Raw genomic sequence first — 16329 nt, 5'->3', positions numbered from 1 at the left:
TGACACTCTAACAATTAGGCCACAACTCTAAAACAAATGTGATGTTTATCTAAAGTCATGTTTGCTTATTGATGTGGTTGAACAGGATCATCGAAGGTCAGTAGCAATGGCATTGAAGGGAGATTAAATACACAAAGTATGTTTGTGTAATGTAACATATTTAATTATTGCAGGTTTGCGTATAAGTTTGAATTTGATTGTTTGTGAGATAGTAAATGCATGCTCACATTTAGTCTGGAACTACAATGACCATGATGTTTACACACAACGGCTCGGCAATTGGCTTCCCGAATTCTTTCTAGAGAGGTGTCAGTCAATACAAGGGAAAACAAAGTACCTTGTTACTTATTTGAAAAAAGTAACTGATAATATGTTGTACATTAAAGGGGGGGTGAAACACTCAGCTTCAGTCAATCTCGTGTCAATCTTGAGTACCTATAGAGTAGTATTGCATCCTTCATATCTCCGAAAAGTCTTTAGTTTTATTATATTTATAAAAGAAATATGGGCTGTACCAAGTCTTTCCGGAAAAAAAACGAGCGCCTGGAGGCGTATCGTGTGTGCGGAGCTAAAGAATGACGAGCGTGCAAAGCGGTGACATCCTCAAGCGTGGAAAAACCCATGGCTATCGAGCTCAACTAATAGATATATGATCCAGAATCATTCAGAGACTGAAATAAATTCAACAGGAGAAGCAGCAGCAGGATGTCCGTCTCTGTGGTATGTACTGTATTTAGTGGCCGGTCAACATTTGTTTGTGTTTACTCGCAGTTTATGAGGACATGATTCGGTTTATGGACTATTGTATGCGACTAAACCTTAGCAGTAGCAAGCAAAACGGTTTTGCACGTCAGACTAGTGTAACGTTATTCATAGAACAACAATGGAGTAACGTTAGCGCATTTGAATGACGAAGCACGCGATCGTGTCGTTTACTCACGCGACGAGCCAACAGCATAGACATTTGAAGCAGTTTTACTCACCGGCTGCTTCCAAAGCAGGACCGAACCTTAATCGCTGGGACCGCTCCGTCAAAAACACACTTCTTTGGTATGATTTGGTAAAGTCCTGACAGCAGTGACTTGCTGCTTTGAAGCGTTGAAGTCGCTTGATGTCACCCATAGGAATAAAGTGGAGCGCGGCGTGACAAGTGTTCACGGACGACTGGATCTGCACCTGAGAGAGTGTTTACGGCGTGCATTTCCTCTCTCGCTCTAGTCACGCGTGCGCGCACCCTACCGGGAGAAGAGCCCGTACGGCCCATACAAGGACCTTCCGCTCTATCGACGTCAAGCCGAGCCATACTCGAAAAAAACTCTCCGAAACTTGTGAGAAACCGGAAGGAGTATTTTTGACACAGAAATACTCTATCAAACGCCCAACATTAGTTTTTGAAACTTTGTCTATGTTTAGGATGGGAATCCAAGTCTTTAACAGTGTAAAAAGCTCAATATGCATGAAACAGCATTTCACCCCCCCTTTAAAAAAGTAATCTGATCACGTAACTTGCATTGCTTGTAATCCGCTACACCCAACACTATTTGAAATGACAAATTACAAGTTTTTCAAATGTTCTTTCAAATGCCCATTTAAACGTGGGGTAAGTGTTATTTCAAAACCGTTTTAGAAAAAGGACTCGGGCTGAGTGGAATAACAAACTTGTAGCCAATCAGCAGGTAAGGGGCGTGTCTATGGTGAGAAGAGAGGCCCAGTGCACGTCATTATTTAAAACACATGAGTCACACAGGACGGACATTAATATATGCTGGCTTTTGCTTGACTATGCTTGCGTGTCGTCATGTTCGCTTGTTTGTCCATTTGCGATCGTATTGTGGCTCACTTCAACGATGATAAAGACCTGTTCATTTCCACACCGTATGGAGCATCTAAATCCCCTCAGTGTTTCAAGGTTTCAAGCGTCAGCTTACAAAATGTGTCCGACAGGTAAGATACTATACTCCTAATATACCGGTATGTTTGTTTCCTCTTTACATCTATATAACCCATCCGGTCATAATTGTAATATATGTCGTTAGCTGGACTATCGAGCTTGTATAGCCTACTAACTTTATCGAGTTGTTCATGAGAACTGTTTGTGTTTTGTGAGCGCTATAACTCTAATATTGTTATAACTGTAATATGTCGTTAGCTGGACTGTCGGCTCATGTTCTGTCGAGTTGTTCATGAGAACGGTTTGTGTTTTTGTGATGGAAGGGGTGACTTTTTCATTGAATATTCGACCTGGATTAGTAACACACAGATTCTGCCGTAGTCGTTGCCTGAGTAACGTATGTGTGGGGCGGAGCTATCAAAATAGGGCCGAGACCCTTTTGGGGGTAGGGGTGTGTTTGTTTTGGTGATTTGAACAATCAACTGTTGGAACAACAACAGTTACCAGATATCACTTATCCCACCTTTAAAGCTACACTGTGTGATATTTTCCCCCCATCTAGCGGTGTAAAGGTATATGACCATCCAGTGAATAATATGAATAATTTCTGTTCCTCTCAATTCCAATTTCTTTTCATCTCCTGCGGTGGCCGATTTAGTCCAAGATTAACATGGCAATCCCCATCTTCACATTCGACAAGGTGCCATCGAGTGTTAAAACACGAAAGGCGAAGCTTGAATTTACGGGTATGTCCCTCTTTGGCTAATGTACTTTCAAGATGTAGGGGCAACATGGCGACCAGCATTCGAACCCCTCACCCGTATGTATTTTCAATGGCATATTATAAACTTACGAGAATACGTTATTACTTGAAAGAAGTAAATATATATTAATGAGCACATATATTTTTGAAAGAACTAAGTGTTTTTTTTTATCTAAGAATAAACTAAAAAAGTTACACAGTGTAGCTTTAAGGTACATTTTGTTCCTTACAACAAGATCTTTTAGTCCACCTCACCCCAGTCTTTGGTGTGTTCACCTAAACTATTAACAAAATCCATTTGGGTTATTGGATGAGGCACTTCTTTTTTAAAAGCTTTGCTGTGAATAAAATCTTCTACAAGTAATACAGCATTTTACTCAACATCAGTCTGGCCTGGAAAGGGCGGCTAAACAGAGAAAATACAAACGTAACTGCTCTTTTAGTAAACCTTCACATCCCTCTCTCCTGTCAGATACAATCCCCACTAAATGATAACCCATCATGCATTGCATTCTCAGTCCTGATTGGAGGGTCGATCACAGATTTAAGCAGAGGTGAACAAAAGCAGCAGGAAACATGAATCAGCTGAGCCGCGCAGCCCTACATCTCCCGCTGTCCGGCAGTGTGTGATGCTCGAATCGGACGCACCGCTGCTCTTCGGTTCGATAGAGCAACTGCTGAGACACCAGGCTGGTGGTGGAGATCGATGGTAGCTGGACTATACCACTCACACAAGAGTTTACATGATCGAGGATGTGTTCCAATCTGATCAGGTGGTGCACTTTATCAGAATCCACAAAGGGAGGATTATTATTTTGCTCTGTCACTGAGAGATAAACATTAGATGGACGCTATGTCTGCAGTCCACTCCAGAGAGACTCTCATAATCACATAAAACATTTGCCGATAACCAGCCTGCCTTATCGGTGTAATTCTGAACAATGCTCTCAGCGTAGGATGTTGTTATATGATATGAGAGACAAGGGACACCACGTCAGACTGTGCTCTTACTGTTGTGATATCCTCTGTCACACACTGACGTTATGGCAGCTACTGTATATCTGTACTGAAATCAAAGACAGCTGACAAAATGTATTGATTTAGCTTTTCAGGACAGAACAAACATTAACTAGATTTGGAGTGAAATACTAGCATACTCTATGGAGCCTGTATAGTCCTTTTTTTCTTTTCTTTTTTTAAAGCAAGTTATATGCAATATAGTTAATTTATCACACTGGGCTTGGAAGTCGAGCACATTGCATTGTGGGATACAGTAGCAGGCTATGTTGTATATGCAGTGTGCTCTATGCTGCATATGTTTATATTATTATGCCACAACTGGTATACATAATAGTACAATTATATTTACTGAATCAAATTACACTGAAGCTAAAACTTGCTGTGTAAAACGAGAATAAACCTCATTGGTTCTTGTAGAAGCTCAAACGTGTTGCATAACTCGAGAATGAACCTCATTGGTTCTTGTAGAAGCTCAAATGTTCTGTATAACACGAGAATGAACCTCATTGGTTCTTGTAGAAGCTCAAACGTGCTGCGTAACACGAGAATGAACCTCATTGGTTCTTGTAGAAGCTCAAACGTGCTGTGTAACACGAGAATGAACCTCATTGGTTCTTGTAGAAGCTCAAACGTGTTGCGTAACACGAGAATGAACCTCATTGGTTCTTGTAGAAGCTCAAACGTGCTGCGTAACACGAGAATGAACCTCATTGGTTCTTGTTGAAGCTCAAATGTGCTGCGTAACACGAGAATGAACCTCATTGGTTCTTGCTGAAGCTCAAACGTGCTGCGTAACACGAGAATGAACCTCATTGGTTCTTGTTGAAGCTCAAATGTGCTGCGTAACACGAGAATGAACCTCATTGGTCCTTGCTGAAGCTCAAACGTGCTGCGTAACACGAGAATGAACCTCATTGGTTCTTGTTGAAGCTCAAACGTGCTGCGTAACACAAGAATGAACCTCATTGGTTCTTGCTAAAGCTCAAACGTGCTGTGTAACACGAGAATTAACCTCATTGGTTCTTGTAGAAGCTCAAACGTTCTGCGTAACACGAGAATGAACCTCATTGGTTCTTGTAGAAGCTCAAACGTGCTGCGTAACACGAGAATGAACCTCATTGGTTCTTGTAGAAGCTCAAACGTGCTGTGTAACACAAGAATGAACCTCATTGGTTTTTGTAGAAGCTCAAACATTCTGTGTAACACGAGAATGAACCTCATTGGTTCTTGTAGAAGCTCAAACATTCTGTGTAACACGAGAATGAACCTCATTGGTTCTTGTAGAAGCTCAAACGTTCTGTGTAACACGAGAATGAACCTCATTGGTTCTTGTAGAAGCTCAAACATTCTGTGTAACACGAGAATGAACCTCATTGGTTCTCACACGTCAAGCGAACATGCTTGAGCTTCCACAACTTAAGTGAGAATTTATGAATGTCTATATTTGAATAAAAGACTCCATTCAATCTGTTCATCACATAAATTAATCGTGTCTCTTCAGAAAATTTTGGACTTAACCGCTTAATTCATACGGATTCGTTTTTTAAAGCATCAATTTGAGAATTTTAATTTTTGGGTGAACTATCCCTTTAAGCTGTTTCAAGCTTCAATTCAATTCAAATTCAATTAATGAGAATTATTTGTAATAGTTTGTAATAGTCTTATCACCTTGGAATAATGCCGGCAGTTCTACTTGCTATTTTTAAAGAACAGTTGGCAGGGTAAAGTGTATATTGCGCAGTATGTAATAAATAGTCAGCCAGTGTCATTAACACCATAGACACTGAGAGGGACATTCAAATGGGGAGGTCAATAAGCAGGACTTGAGTGCAAGTAAAAAGTTTTGCTCTTTGTGTGGGCTGACAGTGGCACGATTTCAGCTGTTTGACTTTAAAATAACCTGGGGAAACCGTACATGAACAAACTAGACCTAAAAGAAACGGAAGCTGGACAGGACACATCTCACTGCGTGGGAAAAGAAATCACACTGTTCTCCAGGAGGAATGATGAGTTAAACTGTTTGAAGTTAGGCAGAGATACAGCCGATTGGCTCAGTGAAAGGATTCTCTCCATCTGGTTCAGCGATGAAGCCAAAAGCAGCTCAGTCAGATGAAGAGATGAAAGCTTATTATTTTTGATAGATGGTTCCTGTTTAAAGCCTCCAGGATAACATGACCAGCCTGAAAGGGTCGTCAATGGGTCTTGTAAAGTATAGTGGTCATTGTAGATCATCTCTGAGAGTGAAAGAGCTCATGAGTGCACTTTGTCGAGTGTGAGAGCAGCATCAAATAGGTTTTTTTTTTTTTGCCTGGGCTGATCACATCTGCTGCAGTTTCCGCCCTGCTCTTTCCGACAAATAAACTGAGCCAAGATTTGATTTAGCATTTCCCCCCGAAACTACTAAAGAGCACCATTCAGAATTTAAGAACTGGCTCCCTTTCAATTCATGTTGAATTGGAATTTGAATAGAAGATTTTACTGAATTAAAATTAAATGCAACAGTCATTCAGCAAAGATAATTTTGTTCTTGGAGGTCACCAGGTCACTGCACTATTGATCACTGAGAAACTAAGAAAAACTGAATTTATACATACACACTCTCTCACACAATGTATATGTAATATAATATAAACAATAATAAGTATTTATTAAATTAACGACCACTGACAGGTGAAGTGAATAACACTGATCATCTCTTCATCACAGCACTTGTTACTGGGTGGAATGTATTAGGCAACAAGTGAACATTTTGTCTTCAAAGTTGATGTCTTAGAAGCAGGAGAAAGGTGTAAGCATAAGAATTTGATCGAGTTTGACAAGGGCCAGATGGCTATACGAATGGGTCAGAGCATCTCCAAAATGTCATCTCTTGTTGGGTGTTCCCGGTCTGCAGTGGTCAGTATCTATCAAAAGTGGTCCAAGGTAGGAACAGTGGTGATCCGGCGACAGGGTGGCGGCCAAGGCTCATTGATGCACATGGGGAGCGAAGGCTGGCCCGTGTGGTTCGATTAAACAGATGAGCTACTGGAGTTTAAATTGCTCAAGAAGTAAATGCTGGTTTTGATAGAAAGGTGTCAGAACATACAGGGCATCGCAATTTGTTGCATATGGGGCTGCATAACCCCAGACCATTCAGGGTGCCCATGCTGGCCCATGTCTACCACCAAAAGCACCAACAGTGGGCACGTGAGGATCAGAACTGGACCACGGGGCAATGGAAGAAGGTGGTCTGGAGTCATGTTTTCTTTTACATTACGTGGATGGGCGGGTGCATGTGTGTCACTTACTTTGTGAACACATGGCACCAGGATGCACTACGGGAAGAAGGCAAGCCGGCAGAGGCAATGTGATGCTTTGGTGAATGGTCTGCTGGGAAACCTTGGGTCCTGCCATCCATGTGGATGTTACTTTGACACGTACCACCTACCTAATGTAACGGAGGCCAGCTAGTAGTTGCTGTGCGAGTAAACCTCACTCTTCTAATCTCGAGAGATGCTCTGATTACTGGCACTAGAGGTTGCAGCCTTTACCCTCCTTATTAGAGCGTCTGACTCTCATGCCGGCAGACACGAGTTCGAGTCTCACTTGGACCAGGGCGGTTCGAACAAGAGGGGTTACATTAAGCACTGTAGCAGACGAAGGCCCTGTCAGAAATGGCTCACTTCATGTGCTTTTTCGGTCTTGTCAACTTACAATGGCCGCTGTGTGTGCGTGTCTGTTAAGTCCACAAGACCTTAGGGTGTCCAATTCGTCATTTAAGCTTAAAGAAGGGTGCTCGTGAGCGCCCCTTTGTGGCTGCTATGCACAAGATTGCGAACTACACAGAGGACTTCTACCCGGAATTCATAGCAGCATTACATTGTGAAAGTGCGGATTCAGAGGAAGACCGAGAGGGTTTAGGGTGCCATTTGGAACAGGGCCTATGTACACCCTTTCATGGAAACGGTGAAGATTCCCTGGTGGCTGTGGCCTCTTTCTGCAGGATAATGCGCCCTGCCACAAAGCAAAAACGGTTCAGGAATGGTTTGAGGAGCACAATGAGTTTGATGTGTTGACATGGCCTCCAAATTCCCCAGATCTCAATCCAATCGAGCATCTGTGGCACGCGCATGCAGTGGCCATTGTAAGTCCACAAAACCGAAAGTGCACACTAAGTGTGCCATTTGGGACAGGGCCTTAATAGCATGAGTCCTGCACTGTGAGATATAAAATATATTACATGTAACATTTCTTTTGCCGCAGTATATTATCGTGTTTTTATATAAAGACCCATGTTCAATTTGCCAACAATCCCAAATGAAGTCTCCATTTTCCGGCCTCCATAAGTCAAATGACAGTCAAGCTAGTCCTTCACCCAATGAGAAACACAACATGCTATTCTTATCTCCGTGGCAACATATCAACCAGATTCCGGGGTTGCTGTATTTCTTTCAGATAGATTATTGCCATTTTGATAGGTTCAAGATCCAGATTCGGAAATATCTCATTACTCCTAGCAGAACACATTGGAAGATATTTAAAAAAAAATAGGAAAAAAAAATATTTTATTGCTTTGGAGACATTTTAGAGATTCATATATTGTTCTGAACAGAAGCTCCAGGCATTGTCGTCAGGCAGAACAACCTGTTAATCTCAGAGAGCTGGATTCTGATTGGATGACGGAGTGGCAGGGCGTAATCACCCTTGCAGGTGATTGATTGGCTAGATGAAACGCACACTGCAGCAGTGTGATTTATGCAGGGATTATCTCTATCTGTCACAGCCTTATGTGGAAAACTAATCGCACATGTGGATATCGATCCCGTCACCTTTCCACAGGGACACAAGGAGGAAAGACAGACGGTCTGTTGCCCTTATGTTGCGGGGAATTCATGAGTCTGTTTATGTTGACGTCCTTACAAAAATCAACATGGCAACCACAGTTTCTGACAAAATACCAGAATTGCTGTTAGGGAATATTTGAATAGTTCTTAATATTTTAATCTGATGATGTAAAAATTGTAAATGTAAAAAAAAATTATATATATTAATGGTGGCTGATGGTTAAAAGTGGTTAAGCTGCAATGCTGTATTCGTCATATAGGGGAGAGTGGGGTAAAATGAGCCACTTTTTACTTCCTCTAGATAAGAAAAAATAAGGCATAAGTACAATGAAAGTATTAAAAGTAATTTCTGAATGTTTGCTATTATTTTAAATGATCAGAATACATATTTGACAATGGGTTCTTAAAATATGTCTTCTTATAAAAAAAAAGTGTTCCTGTGGCTCATTTTACCCCAGGTTATAGGTAAGTTTATCCAATTCAGTGGGTAAGTTCCCCATTCCAGGTGTAAACAGACGAATCTGAATTAAACCCATTTGAAACTGTAAAGATAATTTACCTATTTTAAAAAGACCTTAGATAATCAAATTTTACAAATTTTACAAATTTTTACAAAGTCATATTTATTTTCTTAAAACTAACTTAACATAAAACCAACCAAAACAAAGTTGAAATTTCAATATCTTTAATTGCATTTCTGAAACAATATGTTGAACACCAAAAGTTGTAACATTCCCAAAACCAAACTAAAAAGAGTGTTTTGTTTTTTTTTAATTAAATCATATAAAAACTAAATTATAATGAGTGATTAAATGTCTACATATTTGTACCAAACCATAAAACGGACCAAAAATTTGCGGGACCAATAGGCTCGTGTAGCCTGCCGTTACAGCCGATATAGGCCTGCTTTATATCAAATTAAACAGCAGTTTTAAAGCTGCAGTTCTTCAGTAACTGCAGTATTCATATACATAATCTTGCTCATATTCTTTGTATGGGTATAGAGAAAAGCCCAAGACTAAGACCTCAGAATTGATATTGATCAAGAACATAATTCCATTCTCTTTGATAAATACACGTAAATGTCATTGTACCTGTCATGCGCTGTTTAGCATGCTAACCTTTCTTAACACACATCCTCGCAGATGGACGTAAAAGGAAGAAAAGAAACAGCCTGGACAGGAAGACAGAGTGGAAGAAGAGCAAATGTAGAACATTCTGTTTGCTTTCCGTGAAAGGGCACAATAATCTTAATCAAATCTTAATGAGGGAAGCTGGCAGTCCAGTCAGGCCCACTCATTCCCCGGCAGGCTGCACATCACAGCTGTCCTTCCCACGCCACCGTGTCACTGGACCAGACCCAGATCTGAAAGCCAACAAGCCCCCTCTCAAAACATTCTGTCAGCTTTACAGTTTACATTTGATACCACATAGCAGCTTTATTAATGACTAATCAATGCCTGTTATATTCTGGTATGCTCTATTATCTCTTTTCCCACTCTTTTCTGTTTGATCTTATTCTGTTACACTAGGTTTGAAACTACATGTCAACTAACTCTCATTAGAGTATTATTAGAGTATCTGCTTTCAGTTTATTTTGATACTTCCCCAAAAGACATTCTAATGACTAATGCTGGGTACACACCAAAATATTTTTTACATCTTATAAGATTTTCAAAATGTGATAGACCTCAAACATGAGGACAAATAATCCTAGATTTAACCATTTTACTTCTATAGTGTGTGGTGTGCCATGATGTGACAAAGACAGCACACCACACACAAACAGATTTTAAACATGGTAAACACAGGAAATCTTGCAAGACTTCAGCCCGGCGACACACTGCAAGCATGTCGTGAGCGCTTCGGCTCTTAGAGCTTGCACACTGCCTGCATGACAAGCGCGCATGCTAGAAATAGAACCGACGCCTATTTTTCACACGACACGCAAGTGTGTTGGAAGCGTTTCCAGGCGAAATAGAATAGGAAAAGATGTTTAGATGTCATTTTGACATGAATGCATATTAATAAATTACATTTTGATGTTTCAAAGTCTTTATTTGCAGACAAATGCAGATATAACTGTAATTTAAATAAATAATAATAATTATCGATTTTCAAATATGCACGTCAATACAGAACAAAATATTCTGCAGCCTATTTTGCCATCAATACCTTTGATATGTATGGTCAATACTGCCGAGTGCCGATGTTGTCTTTGCTGTATCAGTAGGCTATATATTTATGTTTAACATGAAGCATACATGAAGTATAGGCCTTTGCTGTTCGTCAACTAGCAGCAACAGCTCCACATGAGACACGCTGGTAACACAAAAACTACCCAAACACTAGGCTGTTGCGTCTGGCCCAAGATCTAGGAAACAAAAACTACCCAAACACTCAAAAAAAATAACCCCAAAAAAATTTATCCAAAAAGCCCAACCCAGGATTTGTACTGAAGTGTACTGAACTCTGGTGCCCACAAAACAAGTGGAAGAGCTATGAACTATGGTGTGGTTCGCAATTAAATATGAACGCAGACCAAAGACATGTAAAACTAACCAAAAAACGGGACATGATGCCACAAGATGCAACCCTAAAAAGGACAGAATGCTCAAGCATAGCTTAACTGTTTGTTGTCATAGTCGCAATGTTGCCCATCACAGTTTGGCACAGGCATCAGAACCGAGTCTCCTCGCAGCAAATTTTGGCTTCTGCATGTGATTCCTACCACTGTTTTGACTCTTCTTGAGTTCTCAGTCATAAAGTCATAAAAGCTGACCAATCGGTTTGTGATGTATCCCTATGCCTTTAGGTTCAGCATCTTTAAGTTCAGTGTTAAAATGCCAATGTGAACACTAACTATGCATTCAGACCGCTGCTGGCTAGAGCGCCAAAATTCGCAATGGCTACCGTGCTAACAATGCTGTAGAAAGATTTTGTGGTCCCTCTAAAGTAGTTTAAATGCTTGGTCTTGAAAGCTTTATTTAAAGGAGCCGAAAAGCAAACAAGCATGTTGATCAGTATGTGCATTGTGCCGACTGACCAACAAAGGTAACCTCATGAAATCTTTTAAATGTGAAAGTAAGAAATTGATCGATGGAAAGAACTTAATAATTGGCTAACAAAATAATCCAATTAAAAGCCATTTGTGTCTAATCTAATGTGTCTAGTCAAATTTCAGCATGCAGTTTATAGGAGACATTGGTCTTTTATTAACATTAACATTCATTTGTGTGCAGCCTACATTACAATAACTGTCCTGGTTGAAGTGTAGCCCCAATGCAATTGGTCAAATCGGTGTTGATTTGAACAAATTAAGCATAAACAGGCATTCGAGAGTGAAAATGTTGACTATAAATAGTGTTGTGCTTCTTTCAAATTGACATAACTATGGACCATCAAGTTGTTGCATTTGGTGTGGCATTGCTCTACCTGCAGAAAATAAGGAAATTATTGTTTGATCAGAACCAAAGTTTACATGACCGCGTTCTCTGGAAACCTCTCAAGCGGAGGACTTCTACATTCCGACTGGTTGCTGCCGAACCACGTTATAGCTGTACCATAAAGTTGCCCAGACTTCAACTTTCCTTGACACACAGCCTGTATGCCAGCCGAACTTAGCCCCGCCCACAACATTCAAGGTCGGGAAGTTCGGTCTGGTAGCCTAACGTGGTCATACTCAATTCTAGTCAGAATAGGAGTCTGAAACTGCTCCATTGGGCTGTGATTATGAGGCGTGTTTCAACCGAACCAGGAAAGACATCAATTGGATAGACCTACAACCAATCAGAGCAACGAAGCGACGCATTGTCAAATGTCAACAGAGCTCAACTGCACTGTGTTGCCAAGTCCGCGTTTTTTTCCGAGGGTTGTTTTCTATGTCCGCGGGTTGAAGCGACTATTATGTGATATATAGACCCATGAGTGCGAATATTAGCAGGCAACCTTGCAAAAATAACACACATTATACCCAAAACGCCATTTTTTCCCCCGGAGAACCCCCCGAGAAGCTATTGTTTAGGGCTAGTAGTTAGCGGGTTTTGTCGTAAAAACTTGGCAACCCTGTCTGCACGTGCACTGGAATACGCAATCTTTGCTGGTGTTGTAAAAAAATAAATAATTTAATGATACACAGAGTACTTACCCAACATGATCATAATTTCTGAGAGAAATTGTGAAGGTGAATGCATATACAAACAAGCTCTCAGTTTAGGATTCGGAAAAATATAATCCAAGCCCGTTTGATGACGTGGATGATTACGTTACTGTTGATCATCTGTCCGTCATCGTCTAAAGCCCGCCCTGATGATTTCATTGGTCCGAACAGTTTCAGTTCGGGGATAATTACTCCTCTATGGAGCGATGCCAGACCGAACTGCCCAACCTAAAAATGTTGTAGGCGGGGCTAAGTTCGGCTGGCATCCAGTCTATCGGTCTGGACCATTGTGAAGCAAATATGCTCGAACCAGAGCTGTTCAGACCAATTAAGTTGTCAGGGGGGGATTTATACGATAATGGACAGATGATCAACAGTAACGTAATCTTCCACATCACCAAAGCGTTCTTGGGTTAAATTTGTTCTAATCCTAAACAAGAACTTTTTTGTATATGCATTCACCTTTACTATTTCTAAAAATGATGATCATGTTGTTAAGTAGTACTCCGTGTATCCTGAAATTATTTTTACAACACCAGTAAAGATCGTTTACACTCTTCTTCTTTTTCTTCTTCTTCTTCTTCTTCTTCTTCTTCTTCTTCTTCTTCTTCTTCTTCTTCTTCTTCTTCTTCTTCTTCTTCCTCTTCTTCTTCTTCTTCTTCTTCTTCTTCTTCCTCTTCTTCTTTTTCTTCTTCTTCTTCTTCTATTACTTCCAGTGTGCGTCAGTTGAGTTCTGTTGACTATGCGTCGCTGAAGTCAACATTCGTCACTTACTCCATCGCTCTGATTGGTTGCAGGTCTATCCAATTGAGTGCAGAGGCATTTTCTTTCCTGGTATACTTAGTAGAATGTATAAAGTAGATGATCAAAAGAAAGGATAACTTTCTATTCTATTTGATTCCCATCTGTTCTAATCTATCCAGATGCTCCATTCTGATTCAAACTTTCATTTTGTCCTTTCTGAGATGAATCCTAAGCGTTTTCTAAGTGTCGCCTTGCAATGTTCTTCTCTGATGAATCTCACAGGCTCTTTTCTCTCTCTCTCTCTGTGCCGTTTTACAGCCTCAGGCCCTGGCTACGCTCTGATTGGTTTTATTGGCAGTGGTTCAAGACTGTCGGCTTCCTGGTGGCTTTCATAATGAAGATGGTTCTGCACATAAATGATAGTGGAGCAATTTCCTTTTCATTTAATCGGGAGGAAAGCAAAGTGCCTCCATAAGTGTATCATTCCGTGTCAGAATGACCAGCACTTCTACATTCATCACAACATCCCCTTTTGAGGTTAAAACAGAACAAGGCCTGTTTAATCTACAGCAGAGCGACTTAAGGACACTCAAAGAGTGCTGTGTATAACTCCAGAAAGAAAGATCACATAAACAGGATGACAAAAACTACTACAGATGTTGGTCGATTTTTGCACAGTAGAACAGTTAAACTGATAGTTCATTCAAAAATGAAAGTTCTGTCATCGTTTACTCGTCATTGTGTCATTCCAAACCTGTATGATTTTCTTTCTTCTGCTTCTTTGTCATTTTTAAAGCTTGACGGCATCTGTCGACATTCACTTCCATTGTAAGGAAAAGAAAAGCCATTGTGCTCGACGTCTCCATTTGTGTTCCTCTGAGAGAAAAAAAATCATAGGGTTTGGAATGACATGGCGGTGAGTAAATCGTGACAGCCTTTTCAGTTTTAGGTTTATATTCTTTTAAAGTAAGGTGCACCTTTATTAGACTTTTTCCTTGTCATACCATCAGCAAAAGAGGAAGAGAAGGATCAGCAGATCTTAACGCATGCACAGTGGAAGCCATTTTCATATGTTAATAGTAAAGATTATGCAATCAGTGAGAGGAGGAAGAGTCGTTCAGGCCTTCTGGTGAGAGGAGTAGAAAAGGCAATCGATGGGATAGAGAAAGGGAAGGATTGAAGGCAAAATAAAAAAGTGAGAGAATACTTATTCAACACCCACAATTGAGAATCACAGAAACCAGCGCTCTCCCCTAATCAAGAAAACCCTAATCACGTTGGATAGAAACTTGGATGAGCAGAAAGCTGAGGAAATTGGTTACTATATTGGTTATAGGTGCAAAATCTGCCTATAGTTCATTTTGGCATCATTTATTCACCCTCATGTCATTTCAAACTTTTTTCGCTTTCTTTACTCTGTGAAACACAAAAAGAGATGTTTTGAAGTTTGTTCACGCTGCTCTTTTTCATATGAAGTACCAAAAAAAGTGCCATAAAAGTCATTCATATATAGTGCACTGTTTTCCATGGCATCTGAAGCCAAATATTATAGCTTTATGCAAGAAACAGACCTTCAAGTTGTGTTGATTTTAAACATCATATATGTAATAAGGAGACAAGTTGGTTGGGAGAAACTTTGATGTTGGCTACTTGGTTTGAGAAAGATTGAAAGTAGAAGCATGATTTAGTATGTTGCTAGCATCTTTTAACATCTTGAGCATGTTGCTAGCATCTTTTTAGCATTAATTAGCATTTTGATAATATGATTTAGCATTCTGCTAGTATGTTTTGCATGAATTTGCATACTGCTAGTATGATTTAACATGCTGCTTGTATGTTTACCATGTTTTAGCATTAATTAGTGTGTTGCTAGCATGATTTAGCACTTGCACACTTGGTTATAGGTGCAAAATCTGCTTATAGTTTGCCCAAAAATGAACATTTTGTCATTATTTGTTGGGACAACGTTGATGTTGACTTGACAAAGCCGTATGAAAGTTTGAAAGTTTTATAAGCTTTACATTTTGTGAAGTGGAAAGCATAATTTAGCATGTTGCTAGCATGTTAATAGTAGGATTTAATATGTTGCTAGTATGTTTAACATGAATTAGCATGTGGTTAGCATGTTTTAGCATGAATGACCAAGTTGCTAACGATATTTTAAAATCTTTAGCATGTTATCACAGATTAGCATGTTGATAGGATGATTTAGCACTTGTTACTACATATATTTTGTCATAATTTATTCACCCTCATGTAATTTCAAACTTGTTTGGCTTCTTTACACTGTGAAACACAAAAGGAGATGTTCTGAAGAATGTCCATGCTGCTCTTTATCATATGAAGTACCATTAAAAAGTGCCATGAAAGTAGTTTTATCATTACATTGATTTTTTTAAATACATTAATACATTTGTCATGATTCTTTGATTAATATTCAAAATAACAGCATGTATATGAAGCAGAAATGATTGTTTCTTTTATACCATGTGAGTATATTGTTCCACATAAGAACCCCTGAGGAACCCACCATAGATGTATTAAGAAGCAAATGAGGCTGAGTATTTTATTTATGAGCCCACGCTGGCCACACGCTCTCCTAAGCTGTAGTTTTTTACTCTCCCCTGCAATTAACACTGCTGTTTTGATGAACGGCATCAACATAAATTAGATGTAAGTTTGTGGGGCCATTATGGTTTGGGGTGATAACCTGTACCGGAGTATAACAGGCAGACAATTTCTCCTTGTTTATTGATCATTAGTGGTAATTAAGACTAATCTCTCTCCGTCTTTCAAACTTAGCAGGAAGCACATTTGTAACCATGGTGACTGTTACAATCCCAGCATGTCGTGAGAAATGTATCTGTTTTGCATTTGCAGTGATTTGTGGGAAGTTTCCTAGTAAATGCTCAGCATTGACACTTATAGA

Source organism: Pseudorasbora parva, chromosome 24 (assembly GCF_024679245.1).
Source record: "Pseudorasbora parva isolate DD20220531a chromosome 24, ASM2467924v1, whole genome shotgun sequence".
NCBI classification, from domain to species: domain Eukaryota; kingdom Metazoa; phylum Chordata; class Actinopteri; order Cypriniformes; family Gobionidae; genus Pseudorasbora; species Pseudorasbora parva.
The sequence above is the reverse complement of the archived record's forward strand: the minus strand, read 5'-3'. Positions refer to the sequence as shown.